Below are 8,636 nucleotides of genomic sequence, written 5' to 3'. Positions count from 1 at the left end.
AATTTTGATGCATTGAATTGGAATGGAATTGAAATTATTATAGTTGATCAATAATTGAATTGGAATTGAATCAAAATTACTTTGAGTTTGAGTGTTGACAAATTGAATTGAAATTGCATCAAAATGATTTTGAGAAACAGAGAATCAAATTGGAATCGAATCAAGCTAAAATTATTAAGGGAAATAATTGAATTGAAACGATCATGATCAATATTTTTAGTGCATTTCGATTCCAATTCAATTCATGTAACACAATTCAAAAATATCAAAATCAATTTATTTCCATGTCATATTTCAAACATAAAATATATTGTGGATATGTCTTATGTTACACTCAGTGTATTATAAATAGAATGAAGAATATAACAAATACTCTTCCCCGCTTCTAAGATGCAATCCCCAGTCTCCACTGCATTATATTTCACATGAATTAAAAATACTGAAGCATTGAATTGGAATTTAATTGAAATGCTGGGTGAATCTAATCAAAATTAAATTAATTGAATTTGAATCAAAATAATTTATAAAAAAATATTGAATTTGAATCGAATCAATAACAAAAAATAGGGAGAGAGAATATATTTGGAAGGGGTGCAAGAGTACAATGAGTACCTAGGCTTAGCAGCTAAAGCTACCCGCCCTGCCCGCCAGTATAACTATGATACCCCCCCCTTAGCTCCCCTTGGTTGGCGGTGCAGTGTACAATACATGGTGTATGGGATCGAAAAGATCTCCCCCCCCCCCAGGCCTTGTTCAAGACTATGACATTCGCCGTGTTTATAACATTACGTTTTGAAGCCCAATAGCAATGTTGCTGTAACGGATGAAAATAGACCAATAGAAATTCTGCCCAGTTTGGACGAATGCTTGATTTTGGTGAATATTAAAATCAATAAAATTAAAACTATTAAACAAAAAATCATTGCAGGCCTCTTCAGAAGTTCAGATGCTGCTGAATCATTTCGAGCGGTTTCGCGGAAGTCAACGTTTTGACAGCAATTCTGGCAACTTTGTGTTTTGGCGAGTGCACGGACGAAATTTGAATTGACGAAAGACGTTCTGCAATAAACAGCAGAAAGCAAGCTTACAAATCTCAGGAGGAAAGGTATTGTTATTACGGGGTAATCAAGAAATATCAGTTGTTCATGTGAGAAAAGGTCTGGTGTATTATTTTTTGTGTAATCTTCCGTTCGTTTCCCACTAAATATAAGTCATACGACCGGGTCTTGCGATAAGCTTAGGTATTATACATGTACATGATGTAGTACGTACCTGCCGAATTCAACAACATTTTAAACATGGCCATGCCATGGGCTGGCATGGGAAAACATTGGCATATAAATAACAGTGTTGTAGTCGAGACCGGCCTATCCAAGACCGAGACCGAGACCAGGTAGTCCGAGACCGAGACCAACTGGTCCGAGACCAAGACCGAGACCGGCAGGTCCGAGACCAAGACCGAGACCGAGACCGGGCTTGAAAGTAATATCATTATTGAATGATAACTTTTTCGGTGACTGGTATATAATGGGCCATGCAATCCATTTTTACTGCTAGGTTTTTAAGCAAGGATACCAAAATTCAATTATTTTTTTAAACATTTGGATCCAAAATAAGATAAATAAGGCTATTTAAATGGCCCGTTAGTAACATAGCAATAATATTATATTGGGCCCAAAAGCTATAAAAGAATGCACTCAAAAAGCTCTATTACAATGCCTCTTTGATCATGGGGCCTTAAAGGGGCATTTCGGAATCAACTGAAATTTTGGGAATAAGCCTTTTTCGTGGATATGTACTGAAAAATGTCATAAAAAGAGGATGCTAGGATCACGAAATCCTCCTTTAAGTTGCAAGTTGCATATGGCCTTATCTGCTATTCTTGCCATATGTCCAAGTATGGAATTTGAAAAAAAAAATCCTTCCGCCCAAAGATTTCCCTTTAAAAGAAATAATAAATGCAATGCACTAGTCGTTCATATACCGTAACCACTCGGGTATAAGCCCACCTTCGGCTATAAGCCCACCCCTTATTTTTCAAACCATTCGGGGAACAAGGGTGCACTCGGGTATAAGCCCAGTAGTCATTTTGGCTAAGTTTTTAAATCATATCAATGCTTTTCTTTTACATTTAAGAACAAATATTTAAAAATAGTTAAAAATTAACATTCCATACTTATAATTGAAAAAGATGATAGAAATTACTGATATATTGGACATATATACAAATGGGGAAGATTTTTCTTATTTTTAGATTCAACTACTAGCCCCTCCTCGGTTAAGTGAAATTGCCCATCTAGGGGGGTGGGCATATACCCGAGTGGTTACGGTAATATTTCAAAACAATCTCTCAGCAAACACAAGGTGTTTGAAACGTTAAAGAACAATTTCCCAAAAAGTTGTTTAAAATAACGGTTGGCCTGATGTGGACTTTAGGAAACATTTTAAAATAATAATTTTTTAAATGTTGTCAAACGTTTATGTTAAACTTTAAAATAAAATGTAGGCCCGTTATGTACAACAAAATCGGAAATGTTATTGTAAAATATTATATGAAAACTTTTCATAACCGTTATATAGATTTTACTTATATCTGGTAATCTTTGTGAGTCCTTTCATGTTGCCGCTTTTTGGCACGTATAAAAAAGATTATTTGGGCAAATGCACCAATGAAATTGTTTAAAGTTAGTAGATTTAAACAGAATTGGATTCTGGAGATTGAGATTGAATTTATAAAATGTTTTGAACAATTAGTAATTGGACCAAATTGGGAAAAAAATGAGTAGGTCCTGATGTAAGATTGAGACTGTTAATTGAGAATTTAGTAAATTCTTTAATGATTCAATTGATGAAAACTGTCTGAGCAGACTTGTTGCCAGGTAACCAGAAAATAGTGCTATTTTGCCGGCCTCGAACCCGGTCTCGGACCGAGACCTCGAGACCAGGAGGGCCGAGACCGAGACCAGCAGGTCCGAAACCGAGACCGAGACCAAGACCATGCTTAGCTGGTCTCGAGACCTACAACACTGATAAATAAACATACTTTTTCACTATGAAAATTATTTGCGATGGCGAACCTGGTGAAAAATTATGTTTATTTATGTAGAATACTCAAGAACTCTAGCTTCGAATTTACACACAATAATTTTTTAATTATTAAAGCAGAATTTACTTGATCTCTTTTGCAATGATGCATGCTCAATGACGTTATACTTCCGTTTTCAGAGCATTACGCCGATCAATCGATACAAATTGCTGAGGCAAAAAACAACGTTGCTAGCCTTTTGAATGCATCAACCAATCATTTCCTATCAAATGCATCAATTATTTTGAACTTTCTTGATTAATTATAGCAACTTTTGGTGATGAATTAATTCAAATGCAATAATTATTGACAGTAGTGATAGGCTGTATAAGGGTGTAGTTGCAAACAGATTAGGGTACCAGCTTATTTGATGTCAGCTAACAGCTTGTTGTTCTGTGTAATTTGACACCAATTTTATTGAAATCGGCCAAAAATTGAGACAGTGCCGGCCAATGCGCACTAAATCTAAATTAGCTCTTAAACTTGCATCAAAACATACGATTTGTGTAAAAATTGCATAAATATATAATCCAAGGGACCCCAAATCATGTTTACAAATAATCATTAAAATCCAACAAACAGCAAAGAAAACACCCATAATTGTCAAAATAGTGAAAAATAGGGCAGGGTTCAATTGTTTAAAAATTTGTGTAGCAGTTTTTGGCTAATTAATTCATCATAATCAGGATACTTCCATATACTAAAGCACTATAAAAAGTGCTATACAAATGCAAAATTGGGTAGCAGTTACTTCAAAATGTGGAGCAAACTGCTATGCGATACAGCCGAATTCGAACCCTGAATAGGGGGGTCCCAAGAAATCCCCCTTATGCGTAGTTTTTTGGCCGCACTGTCTCATTTTTCAACCGATTTTTTTTTAAGGTGTCAAAATGCTCAGGAGGATTAGCTGCTTCAATTCAGCTGGTACACTAAGCTTTTTGAAACATCACCCTTTTTTTGGGCTGTACAGCCTATCAAAAAGTATTTTGTGGCATTTAGAATATATCTTTTAAAATTCAATCATTGTTGTCTGTAATTGCTATCGTAGGCATGATCACAAAATGTTCAAGTAGGATATTTCACATGGAAATTATTTTGTTTAAAAAGGTGATTATTTAACTTAAAAAATGAGGGGTCAACCATGTTTGTAGGTCAAAAGTAAGCAAAGTTATGGGTAAATGTCTGTTTTTAAAATTCTGCATTTTCTGCGGCCATCATTGACAATGCCTTACAATGACTTACTGTACAAAGAAGCAAGTAATGCATCATTTTTCACCACAGCGATCCGTTTTACATAAAGGCGATTTTATTTTATGAAATCTAACTATCACTGCATGATGACTTCTGTATCAAAGATAAAGTACCAGCACTTTTTAGACTACGTCTTTGTAGAGTCCATTGACCTAAAACGAAGTACTGCAAAAATTATTAGAAAGTGAGGTAAAGCTTTCTGGTTCTCATCCCTACATGTAACATGGTCCATACACCATATTAAATATTCTTTCTCTTGGGTTTTTCCTTTTTTTTTTTTTTATTCTTAAATGTTTTTTAAATAGAACTTGAAGCAACAATGGCAGATGAAGATAAAGACCGCTTATTGCCAAACTGAAGAAGGAATTACAAGAGAAGGAAGGCAATTTAAAGCTATCAGCTCAGATAGGAAACAGTCTGCTGCAACAAAATAATGATCTCGAGATCAGATGTGAAGAATTGACACAAGACTACAGCCAGAAAATTGAGGTGAGATGAAACAGATTTACAAAAAAATTATCAAAAAAATGGACCCCGAAAATGGACCTACATTGGCTATTGGGTTTCGCATCACAAAAATAATCTTCGGATTAATTTGATATGCACCCAACAAAGTGGGTGGTCATTTATTTACGCAAGTTTTCAACTTCATTTATTTCCAAAAACATCAAAATACAACAAAAATGACAAAAGATGGAGGAGGTGCAATGCAAAACAAAGGCCTGAAATTATTGCACCCCTTTACATGAAATTACTTATCTTACACACACTTGCATACAAACATGATTGTTGCAAGCAAAAACACCACAAAGACATACATCAATTAAAACAAACATGAATTTAATAAGGGCATTTATTTATAGAACATTTAAAGTACCGGTACCATATTCATTCCATCAACTGCCCCTTTAAGTGCCCACCCAGTGACTTTACAACAAGCAAACTGGTATTATTAACATAACTGCCCCTGACAGTGTCCGAAATAAGGAAAATATGGAGGTTATCCCGAGGATAACTAAAGCATGAATTCTGCTTGTCCTCAATACATTTTGGTTGTCCCCAAAATGTGTCATACTTAATAACTTATGGAGGTAAAATATATTGGTTGTCCAGGGGATAAGTACATAGCTCAATATGGTTGTCCCCAGTGATTTTTGGACAAGAGGATAAGTGCTTATTTCGAACACTGGCCCCTGACCTGCACCCGCTGTGGATCATGGTCTGAAATATGGATGAATATTTTGGGTCATTTTTACGTATTATGTAATTATGCATGTATGTACGTCATCCACCAGTGGAGCTCCTGCGCCCCTCCGCAGAACTTCCGGTAGTGGATGTTCTGCGCTCGGGGGCGCAGAGAATCCACTGTCGGAGTTGCTGCGCCGAAGCAAAATAATAGATTTTCGTATTATAATAACGGTGGATCATTTCTGCGCTCGGGCGCAGAACATCCACTATCGGAGTTGATGCGCCGGTGCAGTCCCTTATATGTAACGGTGGATCATTGTTGCGCTCGGGCGCAGAACATCCACTGTCGGAGTTACTGCGCCGAAGTAAAATAATAGATTTTCGATATAATAACGGTGGATCATTTTCTGCGCCGGGCGCAGAACATCCACTGTCGGAGTTCATGCGCCCGGGCGCAGTCCCTTATATGTAACGGTGGATCATTGCTGCGCTCGGGCGCAGAACCTCCACTGTCGGAGTTACTGCGCGCGGAAGGAAAATAATATATTGTCGTACGATCAGAACGGTGGATCATTTCTGCGCCGGGCGCAGAACATCCACTGTCGGAGTTGATGCGCTTTCGGAAGCAAAATAATACATTTTCTTATTAGGCCTATACAATATGCATGCGTATAATAACTAACATTTTCTTATTATATTAATAAAAAATAATATGCATGCGTATAATAACTAAACTCCGAGAAGTTTATTGCTATTAGTATAACCGAATTGACAGCAAATAATATATTTTCTTATTATAATAATGGTGGATCATTTCTGCGCCGGGCGCAGAACATCCACTATCGGAGTTGATGCGCCAGGCGCAGTCCCTTATATGTAACGGTGGATCATTTCTGCGCTCGGGGCGAGAACATCCACTGTCGGAGTAACTGCGCCGGAAGTAAAATAATAGATTTTCTTATTAGGCCTATATTAATAAATATCCATGCGTATAATAACTAGTATTAGGCCTATTATAATAACTATATAACTCCAAATTGACAGCAAAAAAAATTGCTGCGCTCGGGCGCAGAAAATCCACTGTCGGAGCTTCTGCGCTCGGAAGAGCAAATAAATTATTTTCTTATTTTCTTAATAAAATACAATATGCATGCGTATAATCCACTGTCGGAGTTGATGCGCCCGGGCGCAGTCCCTTATATGTAACGGTGGATCATTGCTGCGCTCGGGCGCAGAACATCCACTGTTGGAGTAACTGCGCTCGGAAGTAAAAAAAAAAGAGTCTAGAGTCTAATATAATATAATATGTTTTTTAGTTTTGCTTTTGTTTTTATTTTCTCATTTTACATTTATTTTCTGTTTTCTTTCATCTATATACATTCTTTTGTCTTTTTTTTTTTTTCCTTTTTTTGCCGTTTACGTTTCCTTGTCTGTATTTTTCATTTAACCGCAAATGCTATTTCAGATAATTCCTATTCAAATATAATTCTGATTGACACATGACCATTTGCAATTCGGCCTTTGTTAGTCAACAGATAAGTAGGTGTAATCCATTGGATTCCCAATAAGCGACATGTATGTACGTCATCCACCAGTGGAGCTCCTGCGCCCCTCCGCAGAACTTCCGGTAGTGGATGTTCTGCGCTCGGGGGCGCAGAGAATCCACTGTCGGAGTTGCTGCGCTCGGAAGTAAAATAATAGATTTTCGTATTATAATAACGGTGGATCATTGCTGCGCGCCGGGCGCAGAACATCCACTGTCGGAGTACCTGCGCCCGGGCGCAATCCCTTATATGTAATGGTGGATCATTGCTGCGCTCGGGCGCAGAGAATCCACTGTCGGAGTTGCTGCGCTCGGAAGTAATATAATAGATTTTCGTATTATAATAACGGTGGATCATTTTCTGCGCCGGCGCAGAACATCCACGGTCGGAGTTCATGCGCCCGGCGCAGTCCCTTATATGTAACGGTGGATCATTGCTGCGCTCGGGAGCAGAACATCCACTGTTGGAGTAACTGCGCTCGGAAGCAATATAATACATTTTCTTATTATAGGGCCTAATACTGGTGGATAATTTCTGCGCTCGGGGGGCGCAGAACATCCACGGTCGGAGTTGATGCGCTCGGAAGCAAAATAATACATAGGCCTATATTAATAAATATACATGCGTATAATAACTAGTATTAAGTGAATTGCTATTAGTATAACCGAAACATCCACTATCGGAGTTGATGCGCTCGGAAGTAAAATAATAGATTTTCTTATTAGGCCTATATTAATAAATATACATGCATATAATAAAAATAAATTATTTTCTTATTTTATTAATAAAATACAATATGCATGCGTATAATAACTAATATTTTCTTATTATTAGGCCTGGCATTTTCGGTAATTTTGTACCGGGTACCCGCCGCAATTTTCAAGCGGTAACGGGTACCTGAAATAAAAAAAAAAAAAAAAAAATTTTTTTTTTTTTTTTTTTTTCGGTTTTGTAGTGTTCTGGACCTAGACCTAAATGCCAGGATCATTCATGGTTGACCTAAAAAAAAAAAAAAAAAATTCAAGATATTTTGTTATTTTTATGAAAATTGATAATTTGTATTCATGTCATAGTCTATTAATGATTTCAAAATGTATTGAATTTGAATGCATTTTGAAATCATTAATAGACTATGACATGAATACAAATTATCAATTTTCATATTAAAAATAACAAAATATCTTGAAATTTTTTTTTTTTTTTTTTTTTTTTTTAGGTCAACCATGAATGATCCTAGCATTTAGGTCTAGGTCCAGGGACACTACAAAACCGAAAAATAAAAACTTAAAAAAAAAAAAAAAAAATTTTTTTTTTTTTTTTTTTTTGATTTTGGTACCCGGGTAGGGTATTTCCTACCCGGGTAATGTAATCTCGGGCGGGTACCCGTTTACCCGACCGAAAATGCCAGCCTTACTTATTATATTAATAAAAAATAATCAAAATAATAGATTTTGGTATTATAATATAACGGTGGATCATTGCTGCGCTCGGCGCAGAACATCCACTGTTGGAGTAACTGCGCTCGGAAGCAATATAATACATTTTCTTATTATAATACTAGTGGATCA

At 36.6% G+C, this 8,636-nt stretch overlaps 1 protein-coding gene across 3 annotated transcripts in view; it reads left to right on the top strand.

Moving 5' to 3' along the window:
• Window positions 1–965: 965 nt before the first annotated feature.
• The window catches only part of LOC140148715 (protein Spindly-B-like), a 32,658-nt gene continuing 24,987 nt past the window's right edge, over window positions 966–8,636 (top strand). Inside the window, exons 1-2 of one of the 3 annotated variants that reach the window (XM_072170757.1) lie at window positions 966–1,105; window positions 4,642–4,825. The gene's annotated coding sequence lies outside the window, so the exon portion shown is untranslated. Of the gene's footprint in view, window positions 1,158–4,641; window positions 4,826–8,636 lie in introns of all 3 variants that reach the window. The other 2 variants (XM_072170759.1, XM_072170758.1) reach the window with 2 other exon arrangements.

This window comes from Amphiura filiformis, chromosome 3 (assembly GCF_039555335.1).
Source record: "Amphiura filiformis chromosome 3, Afil_fr2py, whole genome shotgun sequence".
Lineage (NCBI taxonomy): Eukaryota > Metazoa > Echinodermata > Ophiuroidea > Amphilepidida > Amphiuridae > Amphiura > Amphiura filiformis.
Note: the sequence above shows the minus strand (reverse complement) of the source record. Positions and strands in the feature narration are given on the sequence as shown.